The sequence below is a fragment of the Gorilla gorilla genome, chromosome 12 (genome assembly GCF_029281585.2).
Source record: "Gorilla gorilla gorilla isolate KB3781 chromosome 12, NHGRI_mGorGor1-v2.1_pri, whole genome shotgun sequence".
Classification (NCBI taxonomy): Eukaryota; Metazoa; Chordata; class Mammalia; order Primates; family Hominidae; genus Gorilla; species Gorilla gorilla.
In genome coordinates this window covers 133,930,209-133,952,524 of record NC_073236.2, presented here as the reverse complement: position 1 = coordinate 133,952,524, position 22,316 = coordinate 133,930,209, and positions in this window count along the sequence as shown.

Here is a 22,316-nt window from a genome sequence, read left to right as displayed (position 1 = left end):
GACTCTGTAAAAGGAGAATTCACCTCTAAGGAGCTGCAGACAATAGAGGGATTAAAATGGGCCTTTGATCATTCAAAAAGCATTTTAAAGGAAAAAATAAAGTAACATAATCCAAATTCCAACAGGAGACTTGAAAAAGAAGGTAATAACAAAATGGAAAATAAAGTCACTGAAATAAAGCAAGTGAGTTGGACTATGAATGTCTCCTGTCCATTAGCTGTGTCCCCGGCTGCAAGGTCCATGGGGACTGTGCCTCCCTTGACCTTGAATCTCAATGCCTTAGCAAAGTGCCTGGTTCTGGGTAGGTTCACAGTACACATGTACCTCCCAAATGGATGGATTGCCAACTTAAATGTTTGTAGGAAGGTGCTATTTTCAGGCACTTCAGGTGTGGACATCGGTGTTGTCAGATCTTTTCTGTTCTAGCCAGGCATTGTGGACATCACCTTACTATGTGAGGGAACAAGCTGCATTGGTGGAGAGGAAACCAGGAGGAGCACAGTAGTGACCCATTTCTCTTGTCTTATGCACTGCAGTGGAAATAGTCCAGTGTGCATGGTGGATTTTATTATGGTGCCAGTAGAAAGATGGGGGTTTCCTCTATGAGCTGGCTGATTTACATGAGCTCATTCTCTGCAGCATTTCTCTAGCCATCTCCTGTCACATCATTTATTGTGTTCACTAGTCCTGCGCTAACGAGGATCTTTGAAAAATGACTGGTATGGTAATGATCTACGGAACTTACTGTAGATAGCAATTAAATATCATTAACGGCGGGTTACGCTGACACATTAAAAGGCCTACAGGCTGCGATTTATGAAGACAGCTCTGCTGCCTCCTTTGTATGTGATGCATTTCTCTGGTTTCGGCTTAGGCTGTCTGGTCTCAGAAGGGAATGATTTCCAGGCTTTCCCCATCATCACTCCAGTTGCCAGGCCACCCACAATCACATTAGCAAGCTTTATTGTCCCTATTGCACCTCCTAATGCCCTCAGGGTGCTTGAGGTAGCTTTTATCAAGGTAAGGCTTAGGTCAACATTTTGTTGTGCAGAAAAGGCATCTGCTATCAGAGGAGAAAATTTAGATACAATATTGAGATGAATCTTATAAGTGATGTAAGATAATTTGATGACAAGAATTGAGATTATATGCTGAGATCTTACTGTCTTAAACTTTGTTGATTTCTGAAAATAATAGAAATGCAATCGTAGCTAAAGGAAGAGAAGTAGTCTAGCTCACCAGTGGCCAGCAAACTCTGTAAAGAAGTATTGCCTTCATGCAGCAATCTCACCTAATATGAGACTCCAGATAGAAGATAGCTCCTGAGAAGTCAAAACACAAACCAATATCATGTAAATTACTCTCATGTGAAAAATAGACAAGAGATAACCAACCCAGTCCCAACCGTCTCATACCCCCACTGGCCTCCTGCACTCATGGATGCCACATTCTTCAACATTTGTACTTCTGTTAACAGAGTTAAAGTAGAGCAAACATAGGCTCTTTTACCAAGAGCGTATTGACTAAATACAGATGCAATGCTAATAACCACATGGGTAAAACAAGATCCTGAGACACTGTTATGTTTTTCTCCCTCTTTTGTGGAAAAGAATGTGTGCTCTCTTGCCTTTGTAGATTTTGCTCACGTTTTTGGGTGATACGACCAAAGCAGTAGTGTCTAGGCCACTAGGAGACAAGGCAAACCATTATCTGTGAAAGCCTGGGTTTTCTGAGAGGAAGCATGCTGGACACTGCCAGTAGAGGCAGAAGTCATGGTGTGAAGTTTTCCACGATGAGAGATAAGGACAGCTAGGGCATGGGGATGCAGAGGATGTTCTTGTTGTTGATGGTGTTGTGGAGGTTGTACCCCATGTCCCTGGGATAAGACAGCCCCATGCACACAGAGGTCATGAAAAATGTGAGGACCCTGGACACTGAGTGTCACGGCTTTGGGGACAGTGATGACATGTCCCTGTGTCCAAACTCAGCTCAGTCAGCTTATCTAAAAGGGATGGAGAGTACTTCTGTGGGAACAGTTGGAGCTGAAGAACAGAGAACATTTCCTTTGATGTTTGGACTCTACGGAACCTTTGGGAATTGTGTTCAAGTCCAGGAGGAATGGCTGAAAACATGATTGAGATAAATTTGCAGCCAGGAGGTTGAAGATAAATTAGGATCTGATTTTATTCAACTGGGAGGAACCATGGCCAAGCATAATTCTTCTGGTGGATTCTGAAGTTATTTGGAATTTGCCCATAAGATGAATTTTCCTGAAGAAGGAAGGATGTGGAAGCTGATGCTGAGGCCCCATTTCCACATGTGAATTTCTAAGAAACCACAGCTTTCATCCAGAGTGGAGATGAATGGCACTGGGGTCCACATTGCCAGAATGCCTGGGGACAAGGAATGAGGACTTGTCACCCAAGGCACGAGATCCATAGTGGCTACGGGAATGAAGCCACTGCCTTTGTGGAAATGACTAATTCACCCAAATCCAAGGTGTTTTCCACAACTGAGAGGCCTGGGCTGAGGATAGAGATTTGAGCCTTAACTGAGACATCCTACTGGGAAGTTGCATCAATGGTCAGTATCTGAGGCCACAGAAAGTGTCACATGATGGTGTGTCACAGGGCTCCACATTTAGGACATTTGTGTACTCAAAGAGAATCTTTGATGACCATGACTCGGAGAAATTTTTAATAATTTAAAACAGGTTTTGGATCATGTTGATGATGACAGATGGTGCAAGCCACCTACCTAAATCCCTATGGGGAGGGGTGGTATTTCTGCATTGTTCTCAGAGCAGAAATGTGACATGGATGTGGAGGCTCTGGACAGGGAGATGTGAAGCTGGAGGCATGGCTTGGCCTCCCTAGAATGGGTGTGGCCAGGGCAAAGCTGGGACATCCTCAACCCAAAGGTTTGCATAACTGGATTTGAACTCCTTATAGATATTCCTAACCAGTGGTGATACGGAAGGGAGAGGAGGAGGAAAAAAGGATGGCTCTTCATCAAGAGCAAAAGCAAGAGATTCAGATAGGAGATTTCACTTGGCTTTTCTAGTCTTGGGTGGGGACCCATTATGGAAGTGAAGAGCTCTGGAATCTTCCAGAGAAACAAGCATGGGTATCCTTTAACAGGTCCCAGATAGCCAGTTACCGCAGAACAATGTCCTGTTACCAGAAGCTTATTGCAGACCTTGTAACCTGAATCATTGTGTTGGCCCAGGGCACACCCAGGAGGGTGGCTTGGGAAGGAGATTCCAGGCTGAGGTAAATACCGACATCTGATTTCCTGACATTGAGTAGGAAAGCATTTCAGAGACAAGCTCCAAGAGCTCTGGAAAGGGGAACATTCACCCACTTCCTACAATTTATAAGGCGGCTAGCAGTGTTGTTTTGGGGAGGATAATAATGGGGAAAGAGAACTGGGTATGTTATGGCACACAGAACCAAAAATGAAGATTCCTAAGTAGTAATCTATTAGCGAGGGAATTCTTGGGCAATTTCAAAAAACTCAAAACGTGTTACAGAGAGGAGCCCCTTGGACTTTGTAGGAGACTCGGTTTGTCTGTCTGGCCCCAAGGCCCAGAAGTAGCTGACAAAGAGACCCAGTTGTCCCCTGGATGCCAAACTTGGGGAGAGAATGGTCCTGGGTGGCAGCCCCTCCCCATCCAGCCTCAGTCAGAGCTCTCCAGCAAGTCAGCCTGCAGGTAGCTATGGAGTTGCAGTGTAGTCATGTTATTAATGGCTTTCTGCTTTGGCGGATTTCAGACATAAAGAAGAGAAGAAGGAAAGGTCTGTGTGATCTGCCTCTTCTGATAACACTAAAGTTGCGCACATCACCTCAGCTCATATCTGATGGGCTGGGACTTAGTCACTAAGCCACACCCATCTGCAAAAGTGCTGGAAAGCATTGCACTCTCTGATGACCACATGCCCAGCTAAATATTGAGGTCATATATTCCTATGTAATAAGACATAAGCAAAGTGCAGTCACTGAGAATCACTAGCAGTTTACACCACGAGTATCTTCACAGCCCAGAAGAGACACTGGGTTGAGTTAAAATAAAAACTGGAATAAATACAATGAGAAGACAGAAAGCCTGCTGAGAACACTGGGGTACTTGAGTGGAACTTTAAACAGTGTCTTTGCTAATGTGTATGGTAACTGTTCAGATTGTCCGTTTCTTTAAGCTAATTGTTTTCTGATTTTTGAAGCAATAATAACTCGTATCTTGCTTGAGAAAAAATTAAAAAGTATAAAAAATCAAATATAATTATCACACTACCAAGAGGTATTACTGCTTCCGTGTTGATATGTATTCGTCTTGTATTTTCTACAGATACGCACCCACACAGACACGTTCATGTTTATAATAGAATTCGAATGTATATATTTATATCTTATAGCTGGATTTCTTTCATTGAAATAATTTGATCAGGTATCTTTTCTCTTGGATGCGTCCTAACAGTTCTTTCTTTCTCTGATAGAGCCAGATCAAGGAAAGAGACAGGAAAGCAGATGATTGTACCTGCCTTCCCTAAGTGCACTCGGGAAGAGAAGGATCATCTCAAAAAGGGTTAAGGAATGAGATCATGGAAATCACTTACACACGCGGTCGTGGCTTGGACTTGGCTAGTGAGGCCGGCCTGCCCGCTCTGCTTCCATTCACTCAGACACAGCTTGGGCTTTTCCTCCAAGTGCTGGTAGCAGTCATTTATGAGGGAGGAAAGGAGCAGAATAAACACACTTCTCAGCTCCCAGGCACTCTGTGTGTGTAGACAGAGGCTCGGGTGGATGAGAAACCTCAGCACACTCATGATCTTTATCAAGGCTGGAGACCTGCAGTTCACACTCCAGGCCTGTGGAAATGGTTCCACCTGGGTCCCTCTATTGCTCCTCAGCTGCCACATTAGGGCACCTCGCCCAAGTCCACGTGTGGGATGTGCCTGCCTGTGGCCCACCTAACGTGTGCAGTCTGTCTGGAGTGCCGCACAGGCTCCTCGCGTGGGCTTCAGCTGGAATTGAAAACTGCATTTCTCAAGGTCAGCTTTTCCTTGCCCAACAGGCTAGCTTTAGTAACTAGCAATGTGTGTGCACGTGTGTGCGTGTGTCTGTGTGCACACACGTGTGTGTGTGAGTGGGAGAAAGGAAGGGGAGGGGAGACCTAGCTATATAAGCACGTTATTTATTCCCAAGTCTGTCCTAGTTAGGAAAATATTCCCTAGGATCTCAGTATGAATTAACATTCTTTAAACACACACACACACACACACACACGCACGCACACAGAGGCACGCGCGCGCTCGCGCCTCGTGCTCTCCTTCTCCTCCTCCTGACATGATGGACGGCAGGCGCAGCCCAGGGGCCCGCAGGTCACGCTGTGTCCACGAATCCCTCTGGGGCTCTTCTTTCCCTGGGTCCTCCATGAAGGTCTGAAACAGCCCGGACCCTGCTCCCCATTTCTTCCCAGCTCAACCTCCACCTCCCCCGGCTTCAGGCGCTGAAGGAGGCAGGGTTCTTCTTTGTTAAGGATCCAGAGGGCAGGCACCGAGGATGCTGGAAGGGCTGAAGGGGGTGGAGGAAGAAGCCACCCTGCCACACAGGCTCCCGTCGGCCCCTGCAAGAGCCTCCCCAGCTGCCGGCAGCATCCTGTGATCCCCGGATAGATTTTTCATGAGGGCTGTATATTTGGAGAGAGAGAGGAAAAGGCAGCTAGCCCAGGGAGGAAGCAACCCCACACGAATAGTGGCTGCATCATAAATATTTCTAGATAGCAAATAGCCCATTAAAAGCCCACATTGTAATGCCTTGGAGGGGGGCTGCCTTTCCCTGCAATATCCCGGGACCGTCGGTAAAGCAGGCTTTGTCATCGTCTGCGTTTTCGCCGCGGCGCTGTCCTGTCTCAGCTCCTCCTGACTCAGCTGAAGGGGGCTGGTGAATAATGCATCACCTAGGGAGAGGGGCTGGGGCTGCGGGGCACAGCTGAGCGTGTGCAGAGGGAGCCCCTCAGGCTTTCTCTCTGTCTGCCTCCATCTTACCGTATCCAGAGACCACACTAAAATGGTGGCTGACGTGGAGACAGAGGAAGCTCCTTTCTAGTTATGGCCACAAGGCAGGATGCTGAGGTGTTGTCTAGGTAAGAAGCAAATCTTAACCTTGGGTCTCCTTTCTGCACATGCGATCCTGAATGGTGATGTCTCTGACGTTCAGGGAGCTAAGTCACAATGCTTTTATTTTTTCAATGTATTTTATTTATTATTTTATTTTACCTGCACAGCTTCACCCCTAAAGGGTGTCAGGAAATAACCCTTTCTGTCTGCTTTTCTTTCTTTTTATAAAAGAATCACATTGCCTTTTGCCTCGTAGGCTCAGTTGGATCTCCAAGTGGCGGTACTGTTCTCTCCACTTCAAAAATACACAGAAACATGTGGAAATGTTCTGTCATCCAGAATGAAAAGCATGTGCACCAAATTTTCACAGACCTGATTCGAATGTAGATAAAAGTGCAAAATCCAGAGGAGGGAACACGCTATAGAAATCCTGTCTTCTATACTATAATTTAATCATCGTGTGCCACAGAATGTCTTTGCATAAATTACAACCACAATGATAGCATCACTTTCACAAAAGGTGGCCTCTAATCGATTTGACTCTCCAAGAGATGGCTGGGTTTTTCAAAGCAGAGAAATGATGCCCTGCAGTCTTAAAGAGCTGTTGATTGCACCTGGGGCTCCCGTGGCCGGCGCCCATCGAGCAGCCCATCCTGGCTGTTCCCTTGTTCAGCTGATTTTCTTTTTTATCTTGACATTTGCTAACCGCTTGGTTTTTATTTTCCGGGAAGAGAGGATTATTGGCAACTGGCACCACCCCCATGTCTGGAGGAGGGACGTTTCTAGGATGACCCCCAGAGTGGAGAAATAGCCGAGGTAACCTTTTTGCTATAAATTTCTTCCCCTGCCTCCGTCTTCTGTTCCTTTCCTTCCCCCCATCCCTTGAACAAACATGATTTTTAAATTCCCCTCATCATTTTTAGTGCTTTGGAATCTTCTCAGATCTGGACGAAAACAGTTCCTGAGCTGCGCTGAGCAGTTCCGGAGCCCTAGCTCCCTTTCCCCGGGGCCTAAGCCCCCAAGAAGAGAGTCTTTTTCAGGACCATGGGAGCAGGTTTTAAAAGGCTTTCTATTGAAGCGAGGCCGTCAGCCAGCCGTGCGTGTCCGCATTGTGGTGGTCCCAGAGCCTTATGGACAATCCTTTGAAAGAATAGGGTTGGGAAGATTCTCAGGACAGAAGCGGCTAATTTCCATCCTTGGAGCTTTATCTCACAAAGGATATTTGATAGAAAGAAAAAATGGAGGCTGTGGAAGCTTTGCTCTTATTTCCAAATGGGTTGACTCTGGATGCAAAGGAATATTTTCACATTTTTCCCAATAGAGGAAAGCTTTTAGTGCCAAAATCCTCAAAGGAGAATGAACATCACACATCACACATGTATGTGTAAGGGTAGAATAATATGGTACAAAATCCAGTGAGTACAAGTACACAATGGGCATTCAGTACAGGTTAAATGAATAAGCAAGAAAAATTCAAAGTTGTTATTGCTGTTTATAAGGGTGGTGATTATTAATAGATGCAAATGTATACTCCCTTTTGTAATCACAGCAAGGTAAAAGTCTTATCTCTGATCATTATCATTAGGACACTTAAATATTTAGCCCTGGGGACAAAATGGTTTGTAGGCAGGACATCCTGTGTGTTTATGCGCACATATAAAATGCTGCCCTGGCCCCAGGACTGCAAGGCCTCTGACTGCATCATTTACATTCAGGGGTGGTCCTGATCAACATGGCCCCATAGAATAATAGAGGGAATTTCAGATAGTACAGCGTTAGATAATAAGCGCTTTCCACTGACTCTGTTTACATGTGGAAATTAGAAGCGCTGAGTGAAAAAGAGTAGTGAAAATAAAGACAGGAAGTATATACACAACAAACAATTTTTCCTCTCTGCAAATCAGATTATTCCCCTGCGCACCCTGCAACCCCCATCTATGATGTCAAACTCAATGGACTGTTGAACTAATAGCCTGGGAGTCACCAGCGTGAGAGTGTGTATGTCCACGCTGTGCAACTTGAATTAGGCTGGCCACCACGGCTGTGTACAGCTACCCCAGGAAGAGCCCCTCCCCTCCTCAGCATTTCAGTGGAAAACGCGCTGACTGGGACCCAGCTACAGGAATCACATTTGGGCAGAGAGAATGGTTTATCCTTTCCATGAGGGGCCTTGACTCAAGAACACTTGCCAATTCTGCTTGACCATTTCCCATTCTTTACGGTTTTTCCTATCACTCCTTAGACTAAGAAAGAAAAATCTGTAGGACTGATTCGGTGGGAATTCCTCTTTTGTTCCTAAATAAACCTTATCCCTGGATGAGCTCATTCACACTAGGGAAGTTACTACCACTGGCTTTGAAGCCAGGCAGATCTGGGTGTTCCTTCCCATTTCTTTATTTGCTTTGTGGGGGATCTTTTCCCAGCTTTTCTGCTGTTTCATCCTTCTTAGTGAGAGCTTCTTCAGCTGCAGGACAGGGGCAATAATGCCTACCTTGCTGGGTTGCAGTAGAGAATGCTGCTTATGCCGGAAAATAAAAAAAACACATAGCACACAATGGGAGCTTAATACATAAGAATTATAAACAGTCTTTTGTGTATATATCAATGTATTTCATGTCCTTAATGTTTATTTAAAGCAAGTACATTCTTTTGAATTAAGCATAAAAAGGTCATAAAATGCCAGAGATGTGCTTATTTGAAATGTTTGCAATGCTTTGCAATTGTTTTAAAATAAGGAGATGATATAACAGGGTGTTAGCTCTGCCACTAATTAGTTATGCAATCTTAGATTATGTCACTTCCCTGGGTCTCAGTTGTAAACAGTTGCTTAATAAATAATTTTTGTTTTGCTGTCATCAATAATCCAGAATTAGGCAGTGAAATATGGAAGCTACATTGGTAGGAGCTTCTGTGATGGTCAGGTCCTGGAGGAAAGTGTGAGTTGGAACCTCCACCTTCCTCCCTACCAACGCCCTCCAGAAACACTGCTCACTGGATGCAGGGGCGCTTCTCCTGTTTCTAGTTCACTTGGTCTAGAGGCCAGCCAGGTAGGAGTCGTCCTGTTCTTGGATGCAATGTGGCCCAGAACCAGGCTCTAGCAGCAGGTCTGACTGCAGCACTTTCTCCCTCGGGGTGGCTCCCAGTCCCAGTGCGGAGGGCCCACCCTTCCTTACCACCAGGCGCCTCTCCTGGAAGCTGCGAAAACCTTCCCCCCTTTCAGGCACTGGGAATCAGCATTCTTTGGCGTATGCCTGGATTTGCCCCAGAATTATCCTGCAAAGTCTCTCCCCTCCTGACCTCAAATGTTCCTGTCCCTACAACCAGACGGCAGACCCCAGGGCCTCCGGGGCTCCTTCCAGTGCCTCTTTGTCATCTTTTGAATCACAGCTCATGAGGCCACCCACACAGGCAGGCTGGAGAGGAGTGGCAAGAAGCTCACCTTAGGACAGTAGTGAGCAGAGCGACAGAGGCCCCCAGAGACTTCGCACAACAGAAAAGACCAACTCCCGCATTTGCAGGGGACGTGAAAGTGCAGTACTGTGAGAAACAAAAGGAAGCCTCATCTCTGGAAGCTGGGAGGAAAAACAGTCGGCGTAGACAGCAGCGGCAGGGACCAGAGCTGACCAGAAGGCTGGGTCCCAGCAACAATTAGAGACAGGCAGCAGCTGAGGCCCCTTGCCTGAGAACCATTTCAATTGCACAGTGGCCACAGAAGGCTCCATTGGCCCGGCAGCCAGCTCTGCAGAGCCATTTGTCCACAAGGAAAATAATAGCCCCGGCCTCATTGCTTTGGGCTGCAGGGAGGACAATGACCCGCCATGAAAAGAGTTAAAAAGATTCTGGGGAAGGGGAAAGGCAGGCCCACACGGTGGCAATTCAAGATCTTTTGGATGCCGTGAGCGTGTTCTTTAATTAAGCCCCTCTTCTTCAGCTCATCCTGCAGAAACGCACCTGCTTCCCATCTGCCATCCAAAACGGCAAGCACAAGAATGACTTCACACTGTCACTTTCAGAGTTCCGCTGTGGCCCACAGTGATTTTTCAAGAAAGGCAGCCACAGACTCGCTCGCGCTTTCTCTTTCTCCTTTCCTCTGAAAGATTCTATAAAAACCACATTAAAAAGTGTGTGAGCCAAGCAATTTCATTTATCAAAGGAAGAAGGTCATCCATAGCATTCATTCTAAGAATATCAGGCACACGGCCAGCCCTGGACACAAGGCATGAAGACCAGAGGCCCCTTTATTGACCTAATCTCTATTTTATCGCCAAACTGCATCTGTGTCTGAAAGCTGGGACACACAATATTTCCCTCTACCAAAATAATTTTATTTTCTGCAGCAGCATGTAACAAACAATTAATGGTGGTAACATGGGCTTCTGTCATTTTCTGAACAACCCAGTTCTGTTTGGTGTTACTGCAGTGGTTGTTATTTTGGGTGGTTCAGCGCTTATTCCATTCTGCCAATTGGTCCCATTCGCATGGGCCTGCAGCAGGCGTGAGCCCATGCCGTCATCTACCACCTTGGAATCCATGTTATTGCCAGAACTGTGTTGGGGCCTTGCTTGAGGGCCTGTCCCCTGTCCTCTTCACAGATGTTTCTGTGCCTTCAGGGAGAGGACTGATTGTGCTGTCTCCCTCTCCCACCCGTGTCTGCTGTCTCCAAAACTAAGGGAGGCTGCGGTGAAACCAGCCTGGCCCAGGTTCCTCTGGTGCCTGCCGTGGCTCAAATTATCCAAACTACTGTGGCTGAGTCCCAGCGACCCATCCCTTTGTACCCTTGTGCCCCGTTGAAGAAGTGGCCCATGTTATGAATAGGGAAGCTAAGGTCATTAACAATTTGTGCAGGCATACAAAGAAAGTGCAAGTCAGAGATCCTTGTCTCAGCTACTTCGCTTGAAAAATGACTCCATGCTCTGAGATGCTATAAATGGAGCAAACAGTGTGAAGTGGTTCTCCAACTACAAGAAACTGTCCCCTGATGCGTTCCCCCATTAGACACCTGCTCCTCCAAGCCTGGTCTTCTCTCTGCAACCACTTCCCCTGTGCCTCCCCCCACCCACCATGCATGCCTCCTTGTCACACACATGATCTCTGGTCCTACTTTGCACTTGGTGCTGGGAGCTGTGATTCCCTCTGCCTCTGTCTCCCCACATCGTCCCTGACATCACCTTTCACCGTGCACTGGTCTCGCTTCCTCGGGAACTCTATGAATGGCCTTGTTCTCTGATTATTTGATTATTCCATTATCAACCCAAAGCTCACTGGGTCTATGGGGCTGAGAGGTCGTTTTTATTACATCATTTTAATTATTCAGATAAAAGACTCGCAGGCACAGATTTATCACCACTGCCTAAAGAAAAGCAGAGACACACATAATTCCACTTTGAAAATCCATTCTTAAAAGCAAAAATATGATTCAGTTGAAGGTATTCAGAAAAAAAAATGCTCATTGAAAAACCCTGATGATTTTTAGCATTTCAAATAAATTGTGTACAGTTATGGTCATTTGTTAACTATTTTGGAGACTGTGAGCTGATCATTATCTCTCTTTTTCAGATAACAAAATGTATCTACCTTCTCTCAGAGTGTAAACTAATCTGGTGGCTGGAAAAAGCAAACAAACAAACAAACAAACAAAGATCTGTTAAGAAAGATCTGATTTTTCAAATGGCGCATACCATTCCTTGAAACAGAGGTGATGAATAGGTAGAGACAAAACCATCAAACATCCAGGCAGGACCTGTTTATCTCTGGGCAGAAATCTGTTCAATTCCATGATAAAACAAGGTTTGAAGTCAGGGATTCAATTTCACAAACTAAACAGACATGTGCACACACATGTGCACACTGTGCATGTCCCAGTGCACACACACAACCCATTTCGTAGGGACACACATGTGCACACTGCATGCCCCAATGCACACACCCACAATCCATTTTGTAGGGTCCTAGCAGAATTTTTTCTGTAGGAAAAGCACTCAATCTTGCTGATTTGTGGCTGTTTCTCCGGTTTGCATCAGGTTGGGCCTCATGACACAGAACTGACCTAGGCATTAGGTCAGAGCTGGAATATGCCAAGCTCTTTCCCATCCCTTCTCCATTCCCAGGGCTGAGCAGTGGTTAGAAGGGCGAGCACAACACACCCAGACACTTATCCCCTCTATGTCTTCTGCCTTTCCTCTTTCCACTGTAGGTGTTTCTTCTTAGAGTAGCTTTTTGATCATGCTCACTGGTTGTCTGCTTCTTAAGACTGGCCATGTTTCACAATTCTTCCAATTGCATTACTTCCCCTAAGGCTCTCCCTTTTCCTGGATATCTCATTGACACCTGTATTAGAGTTTTCCAGAGAAACAGGACCAATAGCATATATAGGAATATGCAGAAAGATATTTATGATGAGAGATTGGCTCAAGTAATGGTGGAGATGGAGAAGTCCCACACAGTCTGCCACCTGAGAGCTAGAGGCCCAGCAAAGCTGGTGGTGGTGTTCCAGTCCAGGCCCAAAGGCCTGAGAACCAGGATCACTGACATGCAAGGACAGATGAAGATGGATGTCTCAGGTCAGGCAGAGAGGAAATTCACCCATCCTCTACCTTTTTGTTCTATTCAAGCCCTTAACAGATTGCATGGTGCCCATCCACATTGGTGAGGGTGATCTTCTTTGCTCAGCTTACTGAATCAAATGCCAAACTCTTCCAGAGGGACCTTCACAGGTATGCTCAGTAGGAAAGTTTTACCAGGTATCTGGGCATCCCTAAGCCCAGTCACATCAACTAAACCATCACAACACCTAAGACTTGAATTTCCAATTGTCTTCTGGTGTTTGTAAAACACTGATAGGGAGCTCATCCCTCTCTGTTGAATCCTGGACAGTTTCAAAGCCTGCTGGTCAGCTCTGTCCCATTCTTCAGGCATCACGACCTCCAACCATCCAAATAAAGTAAGTGTCCTTGCTTGCTCTACTTCTGATCTGTCCTTCACATCCTGCTTCTTCTCCAAATTACCTATGTGTAATCTATGGCATTCTCATAATTAGCCCAAACTGGCGATCCAATCCCTACACACACACATAAAAACACACACACACACAAACACAGACCCTAAATTCCCTTAATCTGTTTACTGAATCTGCTTCTTCTGCTGCTGAAGCATTTCTGGAATCCCCCTTTCCTCTCATGCACCGCCATTGCCGAAGTTTAGGTACTCATCAATTCTTGCCAATGTGATTTCTAATGCACCTAATGGGTTTCTTGTATCCAGGTCCCCCCTTACTCTCCAGTCTGTCTTCCACTCTGCCCCTAGACTTGTTTTTCATATATAAAGCTCTTATTTTCCAGCACATATAGAATAGGCTTCTTAGCACGGCACTCGAGGCTTTGCAAATGTGCTGTCAACCACTCCATGCACCTGTGCGGATTCCTAGTCGCTATTCCCCTCTCTTCAACACTCATGGCCCATCCCCAAGAGGCTGCCTTCAGGCCTTTTCAACTTTGCACATGTCCCTCCACTAGGAATGCCTTTCCTCTCCCAGGCTTGGCAAAGTACATTTTCAAGGCCTCTTGTAGTGCTGTGCGCTGTATGCTGCGGGTGATATGCCCCATGCTTCAGGCAGTTTGGTCTTGTGAGTGCAAGTAAGGGGCTTATCACAAGCCCTCTCACTTGCCTTGAACTCGGGATGTCTGACCCTTTCTCATGTGTAGCTTGGTGCAGGCTTAGAGTAGAATGAGGTAGGTGGGCAGTGCTGAACATGGAGATGGTTCTGGGGAGCTTCTGTGTGACTAATACCGCAAGGCCTCAGATAAAGCCACCTGCAACCTCTCCTTTCCCTAGCTGGTCTGAGCCAGGGGAAATGGCATCCTTTTCGTCATCACTACCATGCTGTGTTCCTATTTGCTCCAAGGACACAATCAGCATCTTTACCCCATTCTCCTCAAAGCACGTTCCATTCATTTTCTTCTTCAAGGCAGTGTTTTTTATCCCCATTCCATAAATGAGGAGATCAAGATTCAGACAGAGCAAGAAATTTTTCAAGGTAGCGATTCACCCTCTGATTCTCTGGACTAGAGTCATCCTGTGGAAGCTCTGCCTCCCTCCTCTGGTCTCTCTCTTTCCCCCATCCACTTTCCTCAAACATGTGTCACCTCTGTTTCATTCTCTGGCCACCTACCCCCACCATCCTTTCTTGGCTCAGATCTGAAGTACTCCAGACTACCAGATTAGGTAAAAATTCAAAGGCATGAGAAAATGGCAAGCATGGAAACAAAATCTTGGTAGAGATGAGTGGCAACCTCAAAAAGAAGCCTCCTCTCCCCATAAATTCCTCAGTGCCCCATCAATCTCCATCAATCCATACAAGACCAGCCTCACTCTGACCACCCGGGTCTTCCACATACTATTGTTTTCTGCATCTTGAACAAAATAATGGATTGTAGTTGATATTCTCCAGGGGATTTGACTACCCTCACATAAAATCTCTAGTTAAAAAGAGCTGATTTAAGTCATACATACAAAAACAGCATGATAGCATGCAATGTTTATCAAACCTGAGTGGAAAAGGATTGCCTGGAAGGCTTTTTGAAAAGTGTATCCATTCTCATCTCTACTGATGGTGCCTGAGTAGGTCTGGGCAGAATTCTTGGAGTGTCAGGGGATTCCTGAAGGAGGTCAACAGGAATCTCACTGGCGAAAGAAGAACTGACTTTGGATTTAGACAGACCTTGGTTCAGACCTTACCTTTGCAATATGCAAACATTAGAATTTTGAAAGAATTGCTCATTTTAATTTGACTTTTCATTTCATTTTGAAAATAAAAACTTCCCTTTTCATTTTATTTTGACTTTCAGCTTTTTCTCTTAGAAAACAAATCAAAATGAAACCTACCTCAAGGCATTGTTGCCAGACTCAAATAAAATCAATTACATTCATCCATTAAATCGTGAAATAAAATAATCATCCTATGTTGGTTTTCAAATAAATGGAAAGTTGCTTTTTTCACATCAGAGTGAATATTTTATAAAAGTATAATTACACATAAAGGAAAATATAATACATTGAGAAAGTGGTTGTTTTATTTAGTCTGAGAATTACATGCTATTAATGTATTTGTATCGTTAGAAATTTTGCAGCGATCCCTACAGAAAATAATTATAACAATTTCCTTTTATTTCAACTTCGACAATGTGGTAGCAGGTATCCTGAAGGTGCTGCCTCTGACACCTCCTGGAAATTCTGTGTGCATGACTACAAGCATTATTTGAATGCTTGGCTGAGTTCCGGAGAGGAACTCTGAGCAGCCAGAGGGAAGAACAAAGTGTCGGGAGATACTGGGAGGACACAGGAATGCAGGGGACAGGAATGCTTTTCTAATTTGTGCATTGGGGGATTGGGGGCAATCACCACAGGAGACAAAAGTTGGGTCCTTGAATCCTTGGGTCAGAAATCAAAACTTACTCCCATCTTCTGCTCCACCTACCCAACTAAGCCTGGCCCTGGCTGGGCTACACCCTCACTGAAAAGTATGCAAGAAAAAAACCTGCCTACTAGCTCAGAAGGCTGGAATGAATCCCAGGCTGTGTCTACGTGGGTGTCAGTGGGGACTGAGTAAAATACAGGTGGCGGGAACTTCCCTGAACATTTGTAACCATGGACCTAACTCATAAAGGATTAGGGCTGGAACTGAGATTATCAAGGTGGTGAACCTCTGGCGCACCTGCTGGAAACACATGCAAACCACTCCTGAAAAATGAACTCCCTGGCATCCCCACACCCCAAATTCATGTGGAACAAGTATGCTTAAAATGCTTAAAGACATTTTAAAAAGGAAACGTAGTTGTCAGAAAAGACAAAGGATGCTTCAAAATACAAGATAGATTTTAGAAAAAATCAAATGGAACCCTTTAAAAATATAATCATTGAAATTGGGATAATTCAAATGAGAGGAACAGCACATATGATGCCCATGAAAAAAAGAATTAATGGGTGGTAGAATAGATTAGAATAGTTTATCCCATATTGAACAAAAAGAGATACAGAGATTTTACCTCATAGTTTACCTGTTAGAAACCTCATAGTTTACCTGTTAGAAACCTCATAGGTTACCTGTTATAAACCTACCTCTAATTAGAGGACCAAAGAAAGAAAACAGAAAAAAGTGGAAGAGAACCAATATTCATAGAAATAATAAATATTTTTTCCCACAACTTATGAAAGAATGGAGTCTGGAGAATCAGGAATCTTAGTAACTCCTAAGAAAAATAAGTCCTATTGAGTACATACCTAAACTCATTACAGTGAAATTACATGCTACCCAATACAAGACATGATTAAACACACACACACACACACACACACACACACACACACACACACACACACCCCAAGATAAAACAGACTCCCAATAAAGAAAAACAAATCAGTCTGATAGCAGACTTCTCAACAGTCATCAGGGAGGCTGGGGTTTACCTTGACTGCCTAAATTAAAGTCCATTCCCAAGGACATCTCAAATGGCCAAGTAACCAGTCCCTGCTTGTTTATAGAGTGTGAAAGTTGTTTAGATTTGCTATGGACCACCTTTCTACCTCCACCTCACTGAGCTCTGAGGCAAATGGATTCCCCTACTGTAAACTAGGAATGAGTGTCTGAAAGAAGCCTTTTCTGATTCCCTGTAAAAGTTCATTCATCAGAAGGAAGGGGAGTCATTCCAGCCTTCACTGCCTGTGGACGGCAACAACTTCACTGTGGAAGACGCCAGTAGGTAAGAAGTTGCTCATGGAGCCCATATGATTAAAGACAACATTGAACCTGACTCCTTGGCTGCCTGTCTCCTTCCCCTTTCTACAGGAGAAGTAAAGGCATCTTTTAAGGACAAAGATGACAGTCTTTGTGCCTGGCTGAGTCCTTGCTTAGAGACACACAGAATAATAGAAGAAACTTAGAAGGATAGTAAATTGATATGTTTTTATTTGCCCCTGAAATTATGTTCCTTTCTAGCCTGTTCCTCCCAAGAATGAGCCACAGAGGGTGTTGCCCACAGCAGGAGGGAGTCGATTCTCATCTGAGAACAAAATGTCTTGATGAATTCTATATTTTAAAGGTGGATTTTCTTGATCTCCTTAGTCAGACTTAGTTTTGAAAGTCAAACTTTGTAGAGAGAGAAGAGATTTAGAAATTTTAAATCACCCCTTCTGGATGCCAAGGCTTTGGCCATATCAATTATTTATTTATTTATTTATTGAAATGAAGTTTCACTCTTGTTGCCCAGGCTGGAGTGCAGTGGTGCAATCTTGGCTCACCGCAACCTCTGCCTCCCGGGTTCAAGCGATTCTCCTGCCTCAGCCTCCCGTTTCTGGGATTACAAGCATGTGCCACCATGCCCGGCTAATTTTGTATTTTTGGTAGAGATGAGGTTTCCCCATGTTGGTCAGGCTGGTCTCGAACACCCGACCTCAGGTGATCTGCCCACCTCGGCCTCCCAAAATGCTGGGATTACAGGCATGAGCCACCGCACCCGGCTGGGCCCTATCAATTTAATTATGATCATGGTGTTAGTGTTTTCCACAGAGAGTCTCCTGAGAGTAGAGAGAGGGAGAGTGAGAGAGAGGTTGAGGCTGAGGTCTGTTAGAGCCTTGGACTTGTAATGGCAAAGTGGAAACCCCAGAAGAGAAGGAGAGGGGGTATAAGGTTCTGGGTGTGGAGGGTGGAGAAATGTTCGGTGGGCTGGTGTCACATAGCTTTTTCCATAGCTACTTTATTGTATCATTGCTTTAACATTGCTTTCTCAGAACTACTCTGATCATCTGACTCTCAATATACCCTTCTTCCCTATCCATAGCCCTATTTTCTTAGGCTTTCTTTGCACTGATGCTTGTGTCATACGCCTATTTGCTGACAGGGTTATTGTCAGCTCCCTCACTGGAACATCTTCTCTGTTCTCTCTCCAGAGTCTGGACACAGCTGACCGTAATGTTTATTCAATCAATGACTGGGAAGGAAGCTAACATTCAAAGGTGCTTTGCTCTGCTTGCCTCCAGGACTGGGGTAGGAGAATGCCTTGTAGAGTGTGCTTTATGCCATTATGGTCAAACTAGCATAGTCAGCCAAAAGAGAGGTGCCCACATAGATCCCCCTGAAGAAGTCGCTGATGTGAAGGTGGCAAAGTATAAGAAAGACAGAACCAATCTGGGTCAACTGGGTTACACAGAGATCAGCTCTGCACTCCTAAGGCCATGGGAACCTGTTCCCGAACCTGTGGAGTGTCAATTTTCTGTTCTACTCTGAGTTGTACCACAATTAGAAGCATCATTATGTGGAAAGGAATTCCCAGAGGTTCCTAAACATCCTTCTCCTCCTTTAACAAATAAAGACATATGCATCTTGCATTAATACTGTGGAATAAATAATGAATTATAAATGGAATAGAAATTATAATACAGTGATGTGATGTCTGCACAGATTTTTATGGTCTCTGGAGTCAGTCCCTTTAGAAATGTACATTATTTTCTCTATTTGAAGATATTCACAACTGTTTGTTAATCCAGCTCACCATACTCATCTAGGGACACTGGGAGGGAAAATGTACTTGGAATTCTACGGGCTCCATTCTTCCATTGCGTTTCAATTAGAGACACCATTCGTCTTGTGTGTTTTATCTCTTGGAGCATTCTCCCATGTGCTGCTGGAAGATAACACTCTTTTCAGGTCTCTGAAGTTGCTGGGTTTTACTACGTGTCTCCTAACACCCATAGGTGTATGTAATCTCACTGTAACAGAATGTTGTCATGTCTTGTTGACTAATTAAGCATCCTCGTTCCAAATCTCAGCAGCTGAAAGTTCAAGTGTTAAATGGTGGGATAGTGAATCCAGGAGGCAGTGAATGAGGAGGCGACTCGGGCCCTGGCTGAGTTTTTACTTCTTGTTCTTCTGTTGCATTATTTTGTTTCTGTTTTGCCAGGTGCTGCCTGGTTAAAGATGCCAGTAGGCTCGACACAGAGCCAAATATACTGTCCAAATGTGAGATTAGAAATTAGATCATATGTGATAAAAGACAGCAATTTATTTTAGCTTGGTGTTATATCAGGAAACTATGAAATAATATAATCAATTTGTTTGCTTACTCACACAAGCAATGTCTGCTATGTGCCAGACACAGGAAAAAAAAATACCAGGGCTAAAATGATCCATAAGACAAGATTCTTGCTCTTGAAATACACAATCCAGTGGGGGAGGAAGACAAGTAGTAGACAGTTATAGGACAGCATCCTGAGAATTGGGAGAGAGATTTGTTTATGAGTCTTGGAAGTAGGAGTTAAATTCAGAGAAGGTGGCATTTGAGCAGTGTAAGGACCTGTTGGATGAATAGTGGGAATTGAAGTAGGAGAAAAACAGAATTTAGAAGATCATGAAGGACTTCTCATTCTACAGCAAAAACTTGGGCTTTTACTCAAGGACTTGAGGAGCTGTTGAAGATTTCAACTGAGAAGCTTCGAGAGGAACCTTGAGACTGAGCTAGTGCCCTTCGATGGCTGTGTGAAAGGATGGACTTCATGGGAGGAAAGAATCCGACAAGCTGAGAGGACTCTAAAGAAAAAGAAAAGAGGCACTGAAAGACTGGGCTAAACAGTGATGATAGACTCTCAAGTTATGGAAGAAGCACATAAATGGGGCTGAGCAGGTCGCTGGAGTTAGGGGAGTTGGAGTCTGCTTTGGCTGCCTTGCATGGAAATGATGCTGGTTGTTAAACCAAGGAATACAGGAAAAAAAAGACACTGTTTAGAGATGACATCATGATTTCAGTGTGAGTCAATTTCAGTTTGAGGCACCAATGAGACACTCAGGAGGAGTGGGCTAGTTAACCACCCACCAGTGCCCGGAGCTCAAGAGGAATGTCAGGGCTGGGATGAAGGTAAGTCAGAAACACTCCAGGACAGCTAAAAACCAAGTCTACATGCAGTGAGAATAACAGTAGCAAGATATAACTATATAATACTGGTCAATAATAAACTTTAAAGCAAACAAGAAGAAAACTAGGAAGGTAGACTTGGAGCAAGAATGTAGAGAGATATGAGAGATCCAGAAACAAGTCATGTCCAGAAAGTTAACATGGGGAGAGAGTGGATATATGATTTTCAGACACCATAGAAAGTGTCTGTCCTACTAGCATACAGCCCTATCCACTGGTTACTAGGTGAGGCAATAGATGTATTAATTAGCTGGGTTGTGGGGATATTTCAAAATGTATACATGTATCAAAACAACAACTTGTACATGTTAGATAAATAAAAATTCAATTTGTCAATGATACACCAATAAAGCTAAAAACAAACAAACAAACAAAAAAGGTGGCCAGGTGCAGTGGCTCAGTCCTATAATCCCAGCACTTGTGGAGGCCAGGGTGAGCAGATCTCTTGAGTCCAGGAGTTTGAGACCAGTCTGGGAAACATGGTAAAACCCCATTTCTATGAAAAATGCAAAAACATTAAAGGTGGTGGCACATGCCTGTAGTCCCAGCTACTCTGGAGGCTAAGCTGGAAGGATTACCTGAGCCCAGGAGGTCAAGTCTTCAGTGAGCCATGATCACACCACTGCACTCTAGCCTGGGTGACAGAGTGAGACCCTGTCTTTAAAAAAAAAGAAAAGAAAAAGAAAAAGAACGGTGAGGAATTGTCAATGAATGTGTAGGGGAGAAAATGAAAGAGAAAAGACTATTTCTAAGTTTTTCAGCCTTCTTGTCTTGGAGAAAGAGGGATTCTTTGATAGAAATAAGACTCTGGAAGAAGTAGTGCTTCTCAGCATATAAAAATGCCTTTTTAAAAAATGGTGATTCCAATTTCCCAAAGAAGAAATAGTTTTAGAGTGTACCAGAAGACTACTATAAACATTACACCTAATATGTCTCTTTAAATTTTGTGTATTCACTTAGCAGTGAACTTTGCACACCTTCATGTTAGTCCCTCAGTGAATACTCCCTCACTTTCACACCGCTATGCCACCAATGCAATTACCATTCCAGTGCAAACCCAACTGTGGTGGTCCTACCTCACCTGTCAGGAGCAATTTCATAACAGAGAGCAGCACTGAGGTCTCATATTACTAATATTTCATTACATTTACAAAAGAGACAAGAGTGCATTCATTAGTATACTATGAAATATTACCATAAATAAGTAAAATTAAATTACACTTGTCAAAATAAATGAACACTGCACATACCATGATTCAGTGTCCCTAATTCTTTTAATTATGTTTTTTTCTTACTTGCTAATTTGTGAAATTTGCTAACTCACAATGGGCTCCCTTGTCATTAGTGAGAATGAGTCTGGTTCTGCTGGAATACAAAGGGCTTTGCACACCCTATGTAGCATGGCTCCTGGCATTCTGTACCTGGAGCACCACGTTGACTAATTGGTGCTTTTTCTCATGTCAAGCTTGTTGCAAGCTACATATTAATTATCACCTTTTGAAATTGGTGATTACAAGATGAATGTTATCCGGGTAAATGGAAGTATACCATTTTGCTCTAAAATAGGAAATTCCAGTGCAGAGTTATAATAGCTAAAATGTTGCCCTATTTTTAGTGTTGTGCCTTGATGTTTAATGTTGTATGTTTTCTACGAATGCAAAGAACAGACAATTGTGCTAGTTTCAAATCTGTTGCTCTGCTGAGTCCACATTAATGATCCATCACCTAGAAAAATACAGAAGTCATTTTGGCCTATGTGAAGCATGGTAAAGCTTTAAATCCAGGCAATATTTATTGGGTACCTACTTTTCGTATGTATGCATTCTCCAGCAATTGTATATAAATTATCTGATTAATCCTCACAATATTTCAGTGAGTTAGGCAGTTTGAGTTTCCTTTTATGAATAAGGAGTCTCAAAGGAGTTAAATAGACTTTGCAAGTTCATGCACCTGGTGAATGACAGATGGGAACATACATCTTTCCATTACGTGTTTTACCTCCTCATGGCTTGATATCAGCTTATGTCAAACTGCTTGTAGATTGTGTATTATTGTTAAGAAATACATGGATTTGGATGATAAAGAAATAGGATACATGAAGAGAAAGACTGGAGAGGGGGCGTAGGGGAATCGTTAGCAGCAGGCATTAAGGAAAGGCTTACGTAGCTGTGTCATTTCTAATTTTCATTCTTTTTTTGTTGGAAAAAGAATGATGTTTAAGAAAATTGAGAAAAGTAAAATG